This window comes from Peromyscus californicus, unplaced genomic scaffold, assembly GCF_007827085.1.
Source record: "Peromyscus californicus insignis strain IS unplaced genomic scaffold, ASM782708v3 Scaffold_18__1_contigs__length_77618521, whole genome shotgun sequence".
NCBI lineage: Eukaryota > Metazoa > Chordata > Mammalia > Rodentia > Cricetidae > Peromyscus > Peromyscus californicus.
In genome coordinates, this window is record NW_026294480.1 from 28,619,003 (window position 1) to 28,640,708 (window position 21,706).

Genomic DNA, 21,706 nt, shown 5'->3' on the forward strand with positions numbered 1-21,706 from the left:
TTCACTTTGTCTATGAAAAACATATTTCACATTTTAAGTAGACAAGACCAAAAGTCTACTTGGTTGAAATGGTGAGGGCCATCACTAAGAATAATCAGTCCCTAATTCATCACTCTTTCTTCCAGACAAATATTAACCTACAACTAGGCAGTAGGTGTCCAGGCCCATTCCTCCCTAGGAGACATTAGCTTGGCTAGTAGTCATCCCAGTGACACAGCCTCACTCTGTTTTCTTTCTCTTTAGCATCTCAAGAATATTAATGTCACTTGAAAATTCTAGGTTCTAGACTTGCTGATCCCTGAAAATGCACCCAAATAATATTGGAAGAGGATAATAGGGAGAAGATGTACTGGGAGAGCATTTCATGATAAGTCAAAAAGGCACCATGCACAAGTAATGTGCTGTGAAACACAAGTGACCCTTGCTCGTAGCTGCATGGTAAGTATAATTTTGAAGGTTTGGCATAGAATATACTCTAATTACAGAAAACCATAACACTCATCAAGCAAACATTTGTAAGACGAGCGTGACAAAGGGCTTTCTCTCACAACATTTTTCTGTAGATATTTTCTTTAAAAATTATCAACAATTAACATCCTTGAAATTGGAATGAGTGGAAAAAAAACATTATCAAGCATTTGGCGAATTTTAGTAAGAACAGCACCAAATCCACACGTCAATGCTATTCATGCTTAAGTAGTTAAAAGACTTGTAAAACAAGCTGATCTCTTAACCCAGCCTTGTCAGGTTGGCTGGTTGGTTTGACACTTTCTTTTTAAACTATGTCATAATCCAGGAAGGATTTCTTTTATTGCATTCCCATAATTAAGCCTCGGTCGTGGTTATTTTATTTACTGAAATTTTGAAATCTTTGATATTATAGAGACAGGGATTTTGTTCTAAAGGCTGCTTTTGCTCTTGACACTGTCTGTTTCCAACCAACCTGGGAGCCTGACAGGCTGCCATGTAGTCCAATCCAATTGTAATTTAATGCATTGAAACACGTAGTTTAGCATTCTGGAGGGCAAACTGTACAACTCTAATTTCTTTCTTGCTGTTGTCAAATGTTACATAGATCATCCACCCTAGAGCTGGACTCCTTAAACAAGAAGAGTTATTCTTAGCAGGACACTGCCTTGACCTATTTTGATGGGAATGTTTTGCAAAATTGCAAATCATTCACCATTCTGGCTGGCCTGATCTATTTCCAGTTCTAAAAAACTTCTGCAAAGTACTTGTTGAGGTGGAACATAAATTAAAATCATTATGGACCTGCTTCTTCAATCAGACAGAAATAAAATGACAGAAAAATGCTGTTATGAAGCATATTTTTTCCTCTTCAGACAAAGATATCTTTTCCCATGATTTTCTACTTTTCTACTAGTGTCTCTAATGATGTATTATTCTTAAGAACTAAAATCCCAGCCTTGAAGTAGGCATGATTGGTCATATCTATAATCTCAGTACTCAGAAAGCTGAAGCAGGAGGACCACCATGAGTTTGAGGCCATCCTGGGATATATAGCAAGACTCTAAGAAAAGCAAAAAAAAAAAAAAAAAAAAAGCAACAAAAAAAATGGCAACAAAGTCCTCTCTTTCATTAACTCTTCTAATGAATGATGATTCATGAACTGTTTTAATTCTCTGAATTCAAAACTTATTTGTAGGACTTGATCGTTAGCTAGTAGTGTTGGAAATCTCATGTAACCCATCTGCATATTTTTGATGAGGAACACCACTCCATCTAAAGTAGTCTCTAGTTGGTGCACATCTTAAAATGAAACAGGATGAAGCTTTGATGAGACTCAGACATTTAAAACTTTGAAAATCCTCTCCCTACCCAAATCCATTGATTTTTTATTACACAATTGCCAAAGCACTGATTACATGTATTTTGAATGTTGCCTTATTAGGAAAAAAAAGTTTTTAACACCTAGAAACCACAAGTGAAGTAGTGTCAGAGTAAACAAAGTTCTTTGTTCCCACATTTGTTCCTGAACAATTTGTATCTGTAAGCAAAACTTGAAATCAACACAGTTCTAAGACAAAATGCTGACTTAAGTCTATGTGTTGCCTCATAGCCCAAAAAGTAACAAGGGCTGTAGGAAGAAAGGGCCAAGCCCCAAACTAGGCGTTAGAAACCTATTAGAAGGACAAAAGGAACGCTTTCCATTTCAGCTAAAAACTTGCTGAAGGCTTTTCTGTGTTTTCAGTGCCTGGAAAGCAAGACTCAATCCTACTCATTTTGAAAACTCAGCTTTGCATTGTGCCTCCATTTCAAAGTGACTAAAGCCAAAGACACTTCTGGTGCATGACAAGAACAACGCTTGTGCTTTGAGACAGAACTGTTGTCTAAACTATGTAAACAGGAAAACCTCACCTCTGTGAATTTCCTACCTGTGCACCTTGACTTGGTGCTCAGCAAGCGTGTTGATACATTACTAGGGAATGGCTAGAGGCCACCTGAATTAGTTAAAATACTGATCCTTTGACATAGTGGCTCACTCCAAGCCAAAGAGGGGATGGTTGTAGGCAACCTGAGCTGAACAAGTTATAAGAGAGAGAGGGAGAAAATATAGACAAAAGGGACTTCAGATTATTAGTTTCACTTGGAATTAAAATAAGAATGTGAGGCAAGGCCAATAAACACAATCTTGTTTTTAAACTCAAAACCCACTCTTCTCACAAGACTTGAAGTAACCTCCTTCCAGATTTGAAAGTTTAAATATAAAAATAGTTTGCTCCTGAACACATTCCCTTGCTTTACTTGTTTCACTGGAATAACATCAACACATGCATTTGCCATCATGGAAAGCACAAGGGTTTGTTTTTGATTGTAGAAGGTGTGATGGGGCTCTCAAGACAGGCAGTGCTGAAAAAGCATTTTCTGCCATTGCAAATCCCGCTATGCAGTCTCAAGATGCACACATGTAGAAAAGCTTGGGAACCTATAAGGAAAGAAGGTAAGAGCTGAGGGAAGAGGCAGTAATCAAAATTCATGTCCCAGGGGCATTTCCTTATCAGAAGGAAAAATATGTTTATGATGCCACAATGTTCTGCATGAAAGTGGAACCCACCCGAAAAGCCATGAGTATGAGTCCTGAGGCTTTAGCTGTGATGAGGATGAGGATGTCAGCAAGGACAGGGACAAGACAGCAGCCACAGAGAAAGTCTCTACATATGTGTTTTCTCACGCAGCTCATTTAGGATTGACAACTTCAGGATTATCAGAACTTACTCTCATGGAGAAGCAATACCCTGACTGCACTGCTTTTTGACTGGGAAGCTTCCCCACAATGAGCTGCTCAATCCTCTCTTCTGCCTAGAATTCTTTCACTCTGCCTTCAATGCTTCCAGATTTTTCCTTTGAAAGATAACCATTCATGATTCCAGCAATGATGATGCTGACTACTGCTGACATTCATAATTAACTCTTATTCTGCATTGACACTGTTCCTTCAGCGGCTTCATCAACAAACATTTCTTATAATCATGAAAATATCTACCTAGAAATTTGAGAGGAAAGGGTAATGACATTGGTTGTTAGGGTTTTTTTTCTATGTTAATCGGAGAAAGACTGGAAGAGATGCTTTGTGACTAAATGTTCAAAGAACTAAGACTCTTCAAGTTGATGGGGAGTCTGTGGCTAACATTAAATATGGATTCCAACATGCTTTTCTGTTGTTGCAACTCACTTCTTAAAATTTAATTTTCCTAACTTTGAAATTTTAGTTTGCAATAACTGTAACTTTAAACATGATAAAAAAAAATAGTTTGGAATGCATATCCCAGTTCATTTGCAAATGTGAAAAACAGCAGTGAATTATCATGTTGATGACCAAAAAGGAGAATAAGATTATGAGCAACAGTGAAAGAAAACTAGAAAGTACTCAAAGTGGGGGAATAAAAAAAGCATCAAAGTAACAGGAAATAGGCAATAAAAGCATTTAAAATTTTTATTTTGCCAAAATAGAGACAAACAAAAACTCCTATGAAAAGAAAAGACATATGTAAGGTATGTCCATTCCATCCCTAACAAAACACAGAAATAAATGCAGATACCGAGAAAGACATCTTTGTTGTCCATGAGCTAGATGAGTTTTCACATCACTCCAGAGAGCTCTGCTCCCTGTTCCCTGGCTTTCAACTCTCACAGCCTCCTAGGGCCATACTGATCTGGAAGATGTTGCTCATATACTGTATCCACTCAGGATCAGCTCAGGAAGATATAAGAAGATAAACTCTGTGTGTTTGACCTCCAGGCATTACTAATCTAACGGGTTTAGTTTGAATCACTGATGTGTGGGTCTCCATTTAAAAAGCTCCAGTTTGCATATAACCAAAAGGGACTTGTGGCAGAAGCAAACTTTGCTTCAGATGAGCACAAAGAAAACAGATGTTAGCTGTGCCAGCATGTATAGCCAGCTTTTGCAGAACACCTACTGCACACTAGGTCCTGCTAAATGCATTCACTCAAAGCTTTTCTTTACAGTGGCATTACTATTTACATTAAAAACTACATTCTATGCAATTTCATTTACAGAACAAAAATTTTTAAAAGCTAATCTCGCCCCCACCAAAAAAGAAAGAAACAGAGGAATGGCTTACATGGCCACATTCTTGATAACACCTTTTAACTGCCCTCTTATTAGGTCTGTGGTGCTCCAGTAGCCATAGCCTTTTACATATTGGATTATGGTTAATTGATTCAATTGCTTCATCCACTCATGTCACTTTTAAACGTGCATTTTAAAAAATCTCTTGATATCCTTCTAGCCCTCAGTTATTTTGTTTGGTGGTTTGTTTGTTTTTAATGAATAAGGATTACAATTTAAGAAAATTTGTATAGGACAGAATTTTGATATTTAACCTCTTCATTGTTTATTTTTTTAACCATAGAGTTCTAGCTGTGTGACTTTCAGTCCATAACTTGGTTTTAGACATTTAACCTATGAAACAGGACTCTTGCAATCGTTTAAAATTATTTTGATGAGGCATCAATAAAACAAATAATCCCTGCACAAAATAAACAAATAACAAACGCAACCTCTGTAGAAACTCCTGACCTGTCAGGAGCAGGGATTTCGAGTTAACTAAAAAAATACAACAAACAGATTCACTAAGGAAAATTATAACCTAAACATTTATATTTGAAGTACATTAAATGCACTAATTTCTGATTTCTTGACTTAAAAATAATGAGTTTTCCCTCAATATAAAGAGTTTGATGTCTTTTTCCCAGTCTGGTCACAAAGTCTCATGTGATTAAATTCTTGTTTTTTTCTTTTAAGTGGAATAATTAACTAATGATGCTTGTGAAACTGAATGATAATACATTTAAATGTGCATGCTGCTTTACTAACCATAGCAATCATATCATACCTAGTCATGATGGTATTGCCATGTAGTGGATTAATCAACTTCATTTTTAATGTAAATATTTCTTAATAGAATAATAACTTTTGTTTTGCATTGACTGTTTGTTAGTTCACCCAGTATTTAATGTGGCTAATTGTAATACAATTATACCTGATATACATATGTTTGTTGAGTAACACAATTTGTCCTTGGCAAGTAAATAATGCAACTGGTTAGAATACAATGCCTTTGGAAATCAAATACCTAAAGAGTTCCACTTATTCCATAATACTGCAAAAATCATATCAGAAGTCTCATGAGCACTACACTTTCTGACAAAAGATCTTCAAAGTTAATTTTTTATTGTAAAATTGAGAAAAGAATTGTAAAATGTCAAAAACAAAGAACAACTAAAAAGGATTATGCTGTAGAAACCTGAGGGAAAGCAAGATGGTATCAACAAGTTGAAATTTGCAGTGGTGTAGCTGGATAGTTCACAAAATGTAACTCAGCTACAGTTACACTCATTATTATGAATAGAATTTAGGCAATTTAAAAAAAATCAACAAGGCACCCAAACTGACTGCAATGGAAGCCGTTAGTGTGCAATTGCACCCTATCAGTGTCTCTAGAGGCATTTTCCAGAACCCTAAAACTCCATGAAAACCAAAGCATACTTTCTGAAGCCTTGTTTGTACCATACAGCCAGTGTAAGATTGATCATGTTTCATATACAGACTCTCTCTCTCTCTCTCTCTCTCTCTCTCTCTCTCTCTGTCTCTCTCTGGTGCTGGTTCTACTGCAAGTTTCTTTACAATAGATATCAGAGCTATCATTTATGAAAACACACAGTAAGGTAGTCCAAACTCAATTTGCTCACATCAGTTCAGTGCCTTCTGCCTTTGGTTCCCAGCTTCATCTGTTCCCTGGCCACTCAAGATCTCCAAACCCATGTCCACATTTCCTCCATAGAGTCAAATCATGATATCTTTTTCTTAAACAGAAGAAATGAAGCCAGATCTAAATCCTGGTCACTTGCCACTACACATGGACAGAACTAGTCATTACTCACTCAGCTACATAGTACTATTGTCCACACCCTAACACTCAAAGGGAAGATCTCAGTATCCTCCTGGTCAGACATGTTTCCACCACACTTACAGCCACCATGAAGTACTTACAGCACAGTTTCAAAGATGAATTATCTCTGTCTCATATGCATATCTATGATCATGAGACCATGTGACATATGAGATCTTGATCAACTTCATTGGAATCCCATGAGGCATGTGTAGCTCTTAAATCACATCATCTGAACTATGATTCATCTCTTGCTATAGTCATGCTGTGATTTTAGTTATTCATAATAGGATGATAAAGTATGAGTTTGTTGTCAGTAATACTTTTCTCAATCAGATAGCAGACCAAGACTTTACCAAAGCATGGACCCTCTTCTTCTCTTCTACCATAGTCTTATAAGTAAAATTTGTTACTTCTATTCATATTTATGAATATTTATATTTATATTATATATAATCAAACAGTGAAAAGATCAAAACATTGACACACACTTTTATGAGACTAATCAATCAAAAAGACAAAGAACTACAGGAAAGTAATGAGTCTGAGAGAGAATTAGCTTCTCCAAGAGATGAGCCCCTAATGGGTTATCAAATATGAAGTATCCAAACACAAGTCCAGACACTAAACAAACTCACCAGGTTGTATTTACATATTGATAAGTGTGTGTGTGTGTGTGTGTGTGTGTGTGTGTGTGTGTGTGTGAAACAATAATAACAAAAACAAGAAAATCAATTTGAGAGGGAATGAGGGGCAAGTATATGAGAGTGATTGGAAGGAGAAAAGAAAAGGGGAAAGTGATGTAACTATATTTTGCTGTGGGATGTCTTTCTGTATGCTGTGAATATGTGTTACTCTCATTGTTTGATAAATAAAGCTGTTTGGTCAATGGCAAGGCAGAATAAGGTCAGGCAGTGTATTCAAACTGAAGATGGAGATGAAGAAGGGTGGAGTCAAGAGAGATGCCAGCCCACTTGCAGACTGGTAATGCCACGGCCACATGGCAACATATAGAAATGGGTTAATTTATGATGGAAGAGCTAGCTAACAAGAAGCATGAGCCATAGGCCATAAAGTTGGTAATTAACATAAGCCTCTGTGTGTTTGCTTGGAACTGAGCAGCTGCAGGACCAGGCAAGATACAGAGAAACTTCTCTCTACCATATTTTAATTTATAATTTTAATTATAAAAAGAGAGAAAATGTTCAGATCACTAAAATCAGTAATGGAAGAGGAAATGTCACTACTGTTACTTCAACTTGTAAACATACACTGGTTACATAATAAACTAATCATAAGAAATACCAATACACGGTGTACCTACATATTTGTTCATTTAAAAGATTAAAAAACATGCCGGGCGGTGGTGCCACACGCCTTTAATCCCAGCACTCGGGAGGCAGAGCCAGGCGGATCTCTGTGAGTTCGAGGCCAGCCTGGGCTACCACGTGAGTTCCAGGAAAGGCGCAAAGCTACACAGAGAAACCCTGTCTCGAAAAACAAAAAAAAAAAAAAAAACCAGAAAAGAAACAACTGACTCTAGAGGCAATCTATCTCAGTATTCCTACCCTATTAAACAGATTGAGTTTATTATTTTTAAAAAATGTTCCCACAAAGAAAAGAGCAAGTCTTGGTTACTTTGTTGGTGAGTTATATTAAATATTTAGGGAAGAATCAATTTCAATAATTGACAAATTCTTCCAGAAAAATAGAAGGAAGTTAGGATAATATCAATCTTATTCTATGATGCTAGAACTACTATTGCAAAACCAGATAAAGTTAGCACATAAAAGTAGAACAATTCCTTATATGAAAATTGATGCACAAATTACTAGCAAAATTTGAATCACATAGTATGATAAGCCTGCAAACATATGACATTCATTTCAGAAATGGAAGGTTGGTTTGCCATCTGAAAATAGATAAAAATTAAGGTAGTATATTAGTTGAAAAAAGTCCACATAATCATCTCAGAAGATATACACAACACATTTTACAAAAATCCAAATACTGATCACAATTAAAATACCTAACAAAACAAGGATAATCCCTTAACCTGACAAAGAAAATCTACGAAAAATCCATAGCTAGCATCATATTTATGGGTGAAAGACTGCCCGTCACATCTAGTAATCTAGAAGATAATGATGCCTAGTCCAACACTGTCTATTCAGCATAGGCCACTAGCATCTAATCAGGGCAATTAGATAACTAAAAGAAGTAAAATGTCTTCAGAATGGAAAGACAGAAATAACTGTATTTGCAAATGATGAGATCTTATACACATAAAATTCTCTGCCTTCATAAGAAAAGCATTAGAACTAGTGAAGAGGTTCTAAAATACTGCAGAAAACAAAACCAAATATACCCAAAACAATTGCATATATATTTATATATAATTAATTAATATCATAAAATGAAAATCAAAATACTTTTATTTAAAACAGCATCAGGGAGAAAAAATTACATAGGAATGTATTGAACAACTGAATGTATGACCAGTACACTGAAAATTACAAAACATTATTGAAATAAGTGTTTAAGAAAAACAAAAGGGTGATCAACCATCTTTGGTTGGACTAAAAGATTTAGGGTGGCTCTGACTTCTAATTTCATCTTCTGATGATGTGAAATCCAACCAAATTAGCAAACTGATCTTAAAGTGCACATGGAAATGAAAGGGATTAAGGGAAACAAAAAAACTAAGTGAAACAAAGCCAGGATACTAACTCATCTCAACTTCAAAGCTCACTACAGAGGTAAGGAGATGGCAGCAGGACCCTGTTGGCATAAAGATGAAGGCACAGACATTAATGGAATAGATTGGGGATTCTAAAAAGGGATGTTTCGGGTTAGCTGATTTAGACAGGGACAGCACAATGGAAAAGAGGAGGGATAGTCTCACTTAACGGCCTTTCCATGAGGTGAACGTGTTCACACAAGAGGAAGCAGTTCTCTTCTGCTTTATGCCAGACATGTTGACTACAGAGAAGTGGGGAGAACATCTCTGAGACTGCTAATGTACTCCGTATTTCCCAAAACAAGAATGGCCAGCGATACAGCCAAAGGCTACCAGCTGGACCTTGAGGAAGGGTAAAGGTAGGAGGATCATGGAAGCCAATGGAGGAAGTTCACATCCCAGCATGGAACCAAAAAGAAGGAAAGCCTCCCAACCCCAGAAGGACAAATGTCTCGTGTTCTTCCTCATTTGCACTTACCACCTACAAAGCTTCAGATGTGAGTATGCAACCTGCAGTTATTGCAAGAACCAGGAAAGCAAAATAGACAGTGGCAGGGAGGGAGGACGAGGCAATGGAGAGGAGAATTGCAAGGTACAAGTGATTTGAAGGGGGAAATGGGAAAAAAATTGGAGGGGGCTTTAACTAGGGAGAGAAGAGGGAAATAAACATAGATGAAGGAAAGAGAAGGGTTGAGTAAAATAACAAAGGATGTATGAAAAAAATGTAAGTAATCATATTATTATTTATTTACCTAAAATTACATCTAATACATATAAATATGTATATACATACACAGTTTAAATGAAATTTTTCCATCTTGGCTGACAATACTACCCCAAGTAACTACAAACTATCTAAGTAAAATACATCAGGCGTGAGACATCCCCTTTGAGTTATTAGACAGGGTTATCCAAGATACTCCCAAGGCATTATAGCTTATTTCTATTGCCCTTTAAAGCTGCTTCTCAGACATTGAAGATAAATCTCTATTGTGCAGACACCATGTAGTTCAGACAGAGTCAGAGGACCTGAAAGCCTTCTTCCTGAAAACTAGCTTCCTTGTCACCAGATGCAAGCTTCCAAAGAAAGGAAGCAACCAATAGTCCTATCCAACCATGATGCTTGTGGACTACAAGTATGACCAACGTGGCACAATATCCCTAAGGATACATCACTGACACACACACCTTGGCAGTAACCACTACCTCTCTTTAAGTTCTGTTCAAAAAGAGGGAAATCATACCTGGTATTGAAAACCTTGTCAACTGCCTGGGATTAGTGAAGCCATAGATCTTGGAGGAGAATCTACAATCACCACTGTTAAAGCAGTGTAATTCCTAACTGCATTCAAAATATTTATTCTTTTTTTTTTTTTTGAGACAGGGCTTTTCTGTGTAGTTTTGGTTCCTGTCCCAGATCTCTCTCTCTCTGTAGATCAGGCTGGCCTTGAACTCACAGAGATCTGCCTGCCTCTGCCTCCCGAGTGCTGGGATTAAAGGCATGTGCCACCACCGCCCAGACTAAATATGTATTCTCATATTCACAGATAAGCATAGGTCTCACTCCTCATCAAAGAAATCTCTTTTTGCCATTACAGAAAACCACAGCAAATTAACATGAAGAGAACAAGTGACCAGCACCAACTGATACAGCTACAGCATAATGCCTGCTCCTAAGGTTCAGGAATCATGGCAGAAGAGAGGGCAGAAAAATTGTGAGAGAAGGAGGAGCAGGACATTTGCTAAGATTGTGTCTCCTAGAAAATGTTAAAGAAACTATGCACAAGAAGTCTCATCATCATAGATGCTTAAACAAGACCTGAGCAAGGATGACATTAATAGACTTGCTGACATGGAATGGGAAAAAAATATCATGGGGTCTCAACCATAGACAAAAAAACTACAGAAAACTACGAAATTCTAAGAGTCAGGTAAATAGTAGAGCCCCTCATTTGGTTAGCCAATATCCAGTAGTCAGCTCTAAAATCATGTACAGACATGTCACATTTTATAAGCTGAGTAGGTTGTATATTATACATTTATGAATATATATATGTATACATATGTATATGTAATTAAATACAGAGTATGGGTTTCGAAGAGAGCAAAAGAGTACTTGGGAAAAGTTGGAGAGAGGAAAGGGAAGCAGGAAAATGATGTCATTATATTTCAACTTCAAAAAAAAATGTAAAAAGGAAGAAAGCCTATGAATGATCATTAGTAGTGGGGATCCCTTAGCTCCTCCTTTCCCAGACATGAGTTATTTTTATGTCTGTCTATACAAAGTACCAAATCAGTAGGGTGATGTAATAGGAAATTCTGACTCAGAGAGTTCTTTGACTCAGTGCTGGCAAGAATGGCTGTATGCCGGCTATGCAGTGTTGGCGAAAACAGTGGCGCATGTGATATAGGACAAGGGACAGAGAGGGACACCCTAGCAGTCAGGATGTGGCTACAGTAGCCTTCTGCCTGGAGTTGTATGGCTGGTCTAGGAGGGCAGGTCCTTGTGACACTAAGGAAGAACAGCCAGCCCAGTTCTACAGAGGGGTGGGAGGCAGAGTGAGGAGAACGTTTGAGCACTACCAGAGCCAATGGAAACAGATAGGAATATCGAACATGGAAGGTTGATTTGAGATAGAGTGAGTGTAGACTGCCAGTTGGGTTTAAGGTCATCAAAGGCAAGGAATCTGAGAGGAGTGGCAACAGCTTAGTCACTAGTAGAGGGACTTCCTTAGGTCATCTGAACAGGGAAGAGAAAACTAAGCTCCGCAGGTGACTTTATTTCCTTGTCAATCTAGTTTATTTTTACTCTCAATGTAAGAGTTCTTCGGGAAAGTTCAAATCCACTAAATCAAGAGAAAGGAGTTTTCAGGAACTGGTGCGGACAGACAAGCAGAGGGCAGAGGCTCTAGGAACCAAAGCTGATGGCCGAAGCTACATCTTAACTCAGCCTCCTGGTAGGAGCACATGATGCAGTAGCAGAAAGAAAGAAACACTGGTTCTCCATCACCCCTATGTGCAAGGTACTGTCTCTCCAGCCCCATGCTAACACGTGCTGGGGCTGCAGGCCAAGGACAAAGCTGAACATCCTAAACTTTACATAGTCTATAATGAGTCAGATGCTCTGTCAGGACTGAGAACCAATGGGAATAAAAAAATGACAAAACCACAGCCGTAGGGGCCAGACGTGGGTCCTAAGGCAATAAGTACTGTGAATTTTTTTTGGCCCGTCCTCTCCTTCCCCATTTCAAGCCAGGCAGACTTTAGTTGTTAACAACATCGAGACCATACACATTTGGAAATTTGGGTAAAATTAGAGACCTCCTTCCTGCAAAAGTAGACAGAAAAATTTTCACACTGCAAATTTTGCTGATGGTTCATCATCTTAATCCTAATCTGGAGTATACCAAGTTTAACTTCGGTCTCAAGATCTCCTTGTATATAGAATGTATCCACTTAACTCCTCCACCTTACAACATCTTGGTCTCATACCTTCCAACTTTTAGGAATGATTAAATAATGTTATTCTTTCTGAGACATGTGGAGCTCACGGGGACTGAGGGAGACAACTAAAGTCTTCTGGAGAGGAACTCTGAGAAGCTAATCTTCCCTTTTGTAACTCCTGAACCTTGTGGGGGGGTTTTCTCAGCAACAGTGAAGTGTCAAATTGCAGGTCCATCAGCATTCACCCTGCTCTCCATTCTCATGGTATTCACCTACCGTTTCCAGTTCAGAGGTTCTTAATAAACACTCTCTCTGTCTCTGTGTGTCTGTCTATCTCTGTCTGTCTCTCCATCTCTGTGTGTCTGTCTATCTCTGTCTCTCCATCTCTGTGTGTCTGTCTATCTCTGTCTGTCTCTCCGTCTCTCTCTCTCTCTCTCTCTCTCTCTCTCTCTCTCTCTCTCTCTCTCTCTCTCTCTGTGTGTGTGTGTGTGTGTGTGTGTGGTAAATTAGTTTAGAATGACGTAGGAAGGGGAAGTGTGCTTTGCCTAACAGCTGTTCTCTTTCCTGCCCTCTAGAATGTGGCTTTAGAAGTGGAAAGTGAAATTTAAAGGATATATTTGCTGGCATGACAATGTTCTCTTGGGACAATGAAAACTTGGTGGGAGAGAACCATGAATGGGAACAGGGGCATATGACTTAATGCTCTATACTATAGTTTGCTGCATTTGTTAGCCTCATGATTAAAGCAGGCAGGGGAGGAACTTGCTTGCACTAAATGACATGTGACAGCACTCAATGATGCACTTTGATAGCATAATGGTCATAGGAATTAACCAGCCCCTAATTTGCAGACTAGGAAAGTACCGATAAAAGACTCTGCCAGAGGAAGATTGGGACTCTGGCATGATTCTAAGTCCATGCCACATCCCTGGTAGTTCAGTGCAGTGCTTTCTGAATTTTAAGTATAGAAATCATTTTTTAAAACAAAATCCTACATAGAAGAGCTACAATATGAAACCTATTTTACCAAGAAGTACCATTATTTTGGCTCAGAGTCATTTTCCTTTAAGTGCATGGTCCTGACATAAAGAGAAAGGAACAGCATTGAATTGTTATTCCTACTTTGCAGCCAAAGTAGGAATACTTTTGGGAAACTGTTGAGTCTGTTAAAGTGAAATCTTTGCCAGGATCCATTGGTCCCTGGTGATATCAATATTTTGGATACTACAGAATGGAGGGAGGGAGATCTGACTAAATTCCAAGAAGAACAACATGTCGATGTGTGGCTAACTTCTGAACTCCATTACTTTCTGTTTGAATCCTCCATTGCCCTTTACCCTGGAATTGTGTCCATCTTTTTTTTTTTTTATTTCTGATGTCTTCTAGCCCACTATAAACCCTTTGTCTGTAGGTTGGAAGAACTGGAATTTTAAGAGCAAAGGGATTGAAAATCCTTTCTTTTTAACAACTGATTAAGCCAGTTTATTAAAAGAGCTGACTTAGGCATCTGCAATAGTAACTCCAACCTCTACTCCTGGCTCAGTACTGATCAAAGTCATCTGTTTAACAATCTCAGAAGGACTGTGTAGGTTAGTGAGTTGTGTGTGGATTCTCATTTGGAAATGATCCCACATCTTGGAACCTTCACCACAAGGTGTTTTTCTTGTAGTGAGAGAATCCTTCCTTTTGTTACCCTTCTCATCCTACCTTTTATTAACTTGCAGGATCAGACTTTTAATATATAAAATCCAGAATGGGATTCTTTACTTCAGTAGAGGCAGCTAACACTTTCTTTTTTGCATCAAAGATTCAAGATGTTTGGCCTTGAATGAAAATAGGAGATGGTGAGAAGAACAATAAAGAAAAGTAAAGCCTGTGGTTAGAACAAGAAAAGTGTGACTTGTTTCTATAAAATATCAACATTGGAACTTGACTCGCAGGCCATAGGCTCAACTTTCCTTCTCTTTCTTCTACATCTTTTGGTGGCCTATATCCTTTCCAGAGAACCTTCTTTGTGGTGATATGAATAAGAATGGCTTCCATAGGCTCACATAAGCATTTGGATGCTTAGTCATGAACAGTGTGGCACTATTTGAAAGGATTAGAAGGATCAAGAAGTATGGTCTACTTGGACGAATTAATAGGAAGGGTTTTGAGCTTTCTTTTTTCTTTTTCTTTTTCATTGTTTTCTGCTTAGCTCTATTTATTTATTCAGTCTGGGAATCCAGCCCATGGGGTAGTGCTCCCTACATTCAGGATAGCTTTTCCTCTTCTGTTAATCCTTCAGGCAAGATTAACCCTAACAATCCCACCCCATGTCAATTTGACATCCAATCACATTTTAAGAGATAAAATACTAGGGCTTTGAACTTCCAAAGAGCCAGAGCTCTCTTTCTCGTGTGTATGTGTGTGTGTGTGTGTGTGTGTGTGTGTGTGTGTGTGCCTATTTAGTTCTCCAGCATCTTCCTGCATGTCATCATTCTTCATGCCATGATGACAATGGATTAAACCTCTGAAACTGTAAACAAGCCAATTAGATGTTTTCTTTTATAAGATTTGTCATGGTCATAGTGTCTCTTCACAGCAAGACATTCTGAAAATTCGGACATAATACACTGTACAATTCCTTCTGAAATTTTACTTAAAATAAGATTTTGCCTTTGAAATGGTGAAATGAACAGCTGATATTCAAACCTGTTTATAAATTGGAAAAGGTGAATCCTTTCATTGGGAAAAACAGAATGTGCACAAGATGGGCACGAGGTGAGCACTAATTTAAAATCTAAGGACTCCCTGCTTTTCCATGAGATCCCAATTACATTTGGTGACTTATACCCCTTGCTGTTGTTTTGCAGAAGTGGACAGAGTAGTTAGATAGAGAAGTAGATACTCCATGCTGTTTGTCAAGATGAGGATTGCCTTAGAACACAGAGTGGCAGTGCTCAGAGAGCAGGCAGTATTGGGAAGCCTGCATAGGAAAGCTGGACCTTCTTTACAGCCACTGGGAGTAGATTAAGGGTGGGCAGTCTTCTCCCATCTGCTTCTCAGTAGAGAAGAGAGAGAGCAGCACACAGGTGAAGGCCAAAGTCGTGCTGTTGACCATTACTCTACCCAATTGCCACGATGGAGGTGAGTTAACTGCGCAGCATCTTGTACTATCACAAGACTTATAAACTCAAATCCAGTCCTAGATAAAACTACATGGTTTTTCTCATAGCCAGAGCTATAGTTATTGGCTGTGCTGTACTATTAACTCCTAAGTGCATTGATATTAAAACTTCTAGGTCACAGTCACTCTTGAAACTCTAGAAAAGCAATCTTTTAGAGATTCATATTACTTAAAAATTCAAGAAATTCATGGAACACACAAATTTGAGACATCATCTAGAGAATTTTGATTATGTTTAATGTTTCCTGAGATAAGAGAATATAGTTGTGAGGTAATTAAAATCTTCACATTCTTGCTGGCCAAGTGCAAATTCTCCTTCACCTAGGTCTTGATCCACTCAACTTAGAAACTCATGTTTCACTCTTTAATTTCTAGCTCAAATTCCCCCTTCCCCCTGCAAGTAGAAACAGTGGTGGCTACTTGTGTGTTTCATGACTAATACATTCACATAGCTACTAAATGTGTAACTTTACCAAGTGCTTGCTTTCCCATTATCTATTCTCTTTTTCTTTTCATTTACGGAACTCTAGCTTTAGTTGGCCACAGAAAAACCCTCTTTCAGACTACATTTCCCTTCTTCCTTTGAAACTAAAGTGATCATGGCAACTACTTTTCTGACCAATAAGTTTTAAGTAAGGAGTAATTTCCAGATCACATCTGGGTTACAATATGGCTAGCAGCGTGGTGGCAATCATCTGAAGTCTCTCAGAAAATGTTTTGTAGATGTAAGGACAAGAGATGGAGGCATAACACAAGATCATCAGGCACCAGTCTCTTAGCCTAGATTCTTCCTCAAACCACTGTGGGGTGGTTTTCCTGACAAGGACATCATCAATAGCCTGAAGGAGAGACTGTAGCTGAAGGGATATTCAATGCTTGCTTCCAATCCCTATAGGAGCACCATGAGCAGCTTTCCTGGAAGCATCTGACTTTCCCTAAGAGCCAGCCCTCTTGTTAGCATTTTAATCAAAATTTGAGCTTAACCTGAAGTTAAACTATTCACTTATTTGTGGAAAGGTCTTTGGCAAGCAGCAAACCACCAGTACTCATAGACTTTATGTCTGTCATACCCAAAGATAGTCTGAAACCTTATGAAGGCATAGCAACTATGCCATTCTACATTATGCCTAGAAAGAAAGAAAGAAAGAAAGAAAGAAAGAAAGAAAGAAAGAAAGAAAGAAAGAAAGGAAGGAAGGAAGAAAGAAAGAAAAGAAAAGACAGAACAGAAGAAAGAAAGAAAGAAAGAAAGAAAGAAAGGAAGGAAGGAAGGAAGGAAGGAAGGAAGGAAGGAAGAACAAGACACGGGCCTGAATATGTGAGGTAATGAGGAAAGAGAAATGTAAAAAGAGCCACAGAAAGAAAAATGTTGTACTCCTGGAAATGAAACTTCAAAATGCTGGGACTCCCCCTCAGAGCTGGAGGGACTGAGTCAGCACAACTGATAAAATGCTAAGACAGTTCTATCTGGTTAGAACTAGAGCGCATGGGTTCCCTGCAACCGCCCTCACCAACTTGATACCCTTGAGTATTTTCATGTCATTGCTTCACGCCTTAAACATAAAATCTACTAATTAAGGAAGGTAAATAGTGAAAAGTGGTGGCTAGTACAGATCTGATAGAATGTGTTTGAAACCGTTTTTTAAGTATTTCTCAAACATCAAATTTGGATCCAGGATATTCTTATTGTAACACTCCCTACCTATTACTGTGGCTGCTGTTTCCCTTCATTGTCCTTCAATACACAAGCTCAGTGTGAGTGACTTTTGAATTGTCCTCATTTGGAGAATTTTACTAAATATGTAAGGACTGTTTTATAGCCTTCAACTAAAAATTTTCAGAGAAGTACTTTTTCACTGACAGCGGATGATGGATAAGGAACATGGGGAGTCTTCTCAGGCATAATGAAAAATGAAATTTTGTCTTTTGGAGGAAGAAGAATGAAGTTGCAGATAGGACTCACTAAAATAAGCCAAACTCAGAAAGAAAACAAAAAAGCATAATTTCTCTCATTTATGGAATCTTAATTGTGTGTGTGAGTTGTGTTAAGTTTTGTAAATGGGAGGAGGAGGAAGAAAAATACAGTACCATTATGATTAAAAAGATGAAAAATAGCACCTCTTATAGGCAGGGCAAATTGTAGGTCAAAGAGTTTATGGCTGGGTTGGTGTGCAAGACGGCACAGAAATTGTGGGAGTAACCAACTAATGACCGACCCAGCTGGAGACCCATAGTCTGAGCGAGAGTTAACCCCTGAAGGCCAGAATATCACAAAGACCTAGTATAGAACCAAACATGACTGGCAAAAACTAAAAACAAAAAATGAAACAAAACAAAACAAAAACAAAAAACAAGTCAATGAAATGATTCCTAACGATATTCTGCTATACTCATAGATTGGTGCCTAACCCAACTGTCATCACAGAGGCTTCACCTAGCAACTGATATAAACAAATGCAATGACCCACAGCCAAACATTAGGCAGAGCTCGGGGAATCCTGCGGAAGGTGGGGGAGGAAGGATCGTAGGAGTCAATGGGGTCATGAACCCACAAGAAAACCCACAGGACCAACTTACCTGGACTCATAGAGGCTCAGAGAGACTAAACCGACAACCAGTGAGCCTGCATGAGATTGACCTAAGCACTCTGCATATATATTACAGTTGTGAAACTTGGTCTTCTTGTGATACTCCAAACAGTGGGATCAGGGACTGTCTCTGACTCTGTTGCTTACTCTTGGAACCTTTTCCTCCTACTGGACTGCCTCATCCAGCCTTAATAGAAGAGGAGATATCTAATCTACCTGTAACTTAATATACCATGACTGGCTGATATCCATGGGAGGCCTGCCTGTATCTGAAGAGAAACAGAAGAGGAAGAGTGGATGGGGAGGGAGGAGCTGGGGGGACAGGAAGGGGGGAAGCTTTGGTTGGGATGTAAAAACAAAAAATAAACAAACAAAAAAGATGAAAAACAATGTCTCATGCTTTCTCTCATCTGCAGAATTTATATATATATATATATATATATATATATATGCATATGAATGAATGACATGAAGAAGGGCAACTCTTGTGGGAAGGGAGAGAACATGGTAATGAGGGTTAAAAAGTAGTTAGGGTGAGTACCACCAATATAAAAGGATGCATACTTATGAAAATGTCATCACAAAAGCCAGTCTTTTATATACTGACTAAAAACAACAATAATTCATTTTTAAAAGATGCTCAGCCTAATCTTTTTCCAGCAGATATTTTAACCTCTCCTAAGTGGAAGAAATAAGTAATGTGGGTCTCTCTGGGTGAATTCTGAATCAGTGAACGAGGAGTATTCACATGAAGAATTCATAAAACCCTCCCTCCAATTCCAGCATGTTGGGATCTGGACTCTCACTGAAAGTTCAGCTCTCCAAGACCGCAATGCTTTTTGTTTGTATATGAAGATAGAGTTTGTGATATAAAAATCAGCATCTTTTCTATATGTTTTGCCTGTTTCATAAATACTCTGAACCATCTTACAAAAGCAGAGAAGATTCCAGACACTTGAACAAGTAGTACTGGAAGTTCTATGAGATGCTCAGACTCTGCATCCATTTTTAGTGATGCACCACATAGTTAAGAACTCATCAGACCAAAGATGTATAAAAGAGGGATAAGAAAGGGAGTAATGACTGAAGAGAGGAGTTTAATGATTTGAGCAAACTGCCACACCCAAGGACCATCTGTACTTGGGTCTTGACGTCTCAGATATCCAGAGAGTTTTTCCTCATCCTCATTCTTTCTTCTTTCTGTCCACATTTTTCTTGCAAACCACACTGACAAAGCAATATAATAAATGCCTGTCATGTGGAGGACACAGAAGACAGATTACAAAAAAGGGAAGTTCTCCTTTTGTCAGCTTCAAAGGATCCACGTAAAGAAAACAGAATTACCATTGCTCGCCCACAGTCTTTAGAAGGATTGGTGATGTTTCTCACTTTTCTTTAAACTCCCCACACTTTATTTAGATTTCTCTCTGATGTCCCTTTAGCATCCCCAGCCCCACCCAAAGGGGGTAAGCACACTAGTGGAAATCCCCTGAGCAAACTAGCACATGCTGTACCAAAATATTATGTCTTGACTTTGTTCTTTCACATCTTCACAACTAAAGGAAAGAGATACAATCAAAATGATAGTCCACTTAAATGATAAACAAGAGAATTTAAAGAGACATGACCCAATTGCTCACCCATGGAGTGACAGTTCATGAGAAGCTTATGAGATCTCGGTTGGTGGAGATACATACGTATATTTCCCCTTAAATATTTTTCATAGTTTTGAGAGAATTTATTATTGTAGATTTCTAGAAAACACATTAAGCTTAATGTGCAAAACGCACTGATTTTATGAATATGTTTTCTTCTAATGAAGCTTTCAAAACAAGATTAGAAACAAGAGTATAAATGATTACCTGATTCCCCAAATCATCTTTTATTTCAGTTGGGAGAATTTTTGAAATTTCAGAAAGAGGCCCTAACACATAGCAGGGATAGAATATGCCACCTGAGTTGAACTCTTTCCCTAAAACTTCTCTGTGGCTTGTAGTCAAGAGCATGACATTATAACAGGTGTAAATCACATCTGTCTCCAAGGTCCCCTCAAACCCGAGAAAAAGTTTCCAGAGAACAGTACAAATAACCCATGTCTTCTTATTATTGTATCATGTCATCCCAATAAGTCATTACAAGAGAAGCTGAGTCATTAACCTTCCAAGGACTAATTGTATTCAAACTCTGGGAGGAATTGTTCATCTATGTTAATTTAACCATTTTATAGGCCTATGTAATGGTGGAAATACAACAGAAGTCCATAACTTCCTATTCACTCAGATGTTCTAAACTCCTTCTTTTACAATCAGTCTTTCTGCTCCTTTCCAGAAAAAGTCACCATGAAAAAAAATAAAAGATAAAACAAACAAAAACAAAAAAGAAAAACAAACAAAAAAACCCAACTGTGCTCTATGGTATGGGTCCAGGTTTCCTGATTCTTTTGAAGAACTGGAAAGATACTATCCATCCAGTTATAAAAGGACTCCTAGCCCGTCAACACTAATCCTGATAATGAACTTAAAGAAAATAATGCAACTCTTAACAAAATGTCATCCATTCCCAGCAAATACTACTACTTCACCTTGAGACCATATTGAAAGCAAAGTGGGTTGACATACAACTTTAGGCTGTCTGAATTATGGCTGCCTCAGACTTCTGTCCTACATGCCTTGGAGCCAATAAAGTTTATATGGAACCTATGTTCCCGAGAAGTTGATAACCCGTGTGATAAAACTCTCTTTAAAATATTCTGAGAGAGAAATTATGCAGTTGTTTAGAGATCAGAAGATGTTTTCTGGAGTCAGGTGGCAAGTTTTACTGTTCGTATATCATAAAGTTTCCTCTTTGCCCACTCATCTCTGCTATTGTTGGAAAAAAGCAGATGTAGACAATACACAAACAATTGGGTAACACTGAATTCCAACAATGAATTACAAAAGAAGGTAAAGGATCAGTTTTGTCCCTGGATCGTAGTTTGCTAACACTTGCGTTTGATAATCCCTGCGTGCCTGCACTGAGTAGTTAAATACAGGTGTGTACTAGAGATATGCAGAGTACGCAGTAGAAACACTGCTGCTTTTCTACACTGAAAGACTGAGTGTAAAACATTTTAAATGAACCTTTAATAACTTGTGAAGTGTGAGATCTTTATTTTGTAAACTTATTTGGTTTTAGAAATTGCATGTATGTATACAATGTATTTAAACCATAACTACCCTCCACTCTCCCCTACTTCCCCTAGGAGCCCTACTCTCCTTCACAAATTTATGTCCTCTATTGCCTTAAAAACCCACAGAACCCAGTTAGTGCTGCTCTTGTGTTCATAAGTGTA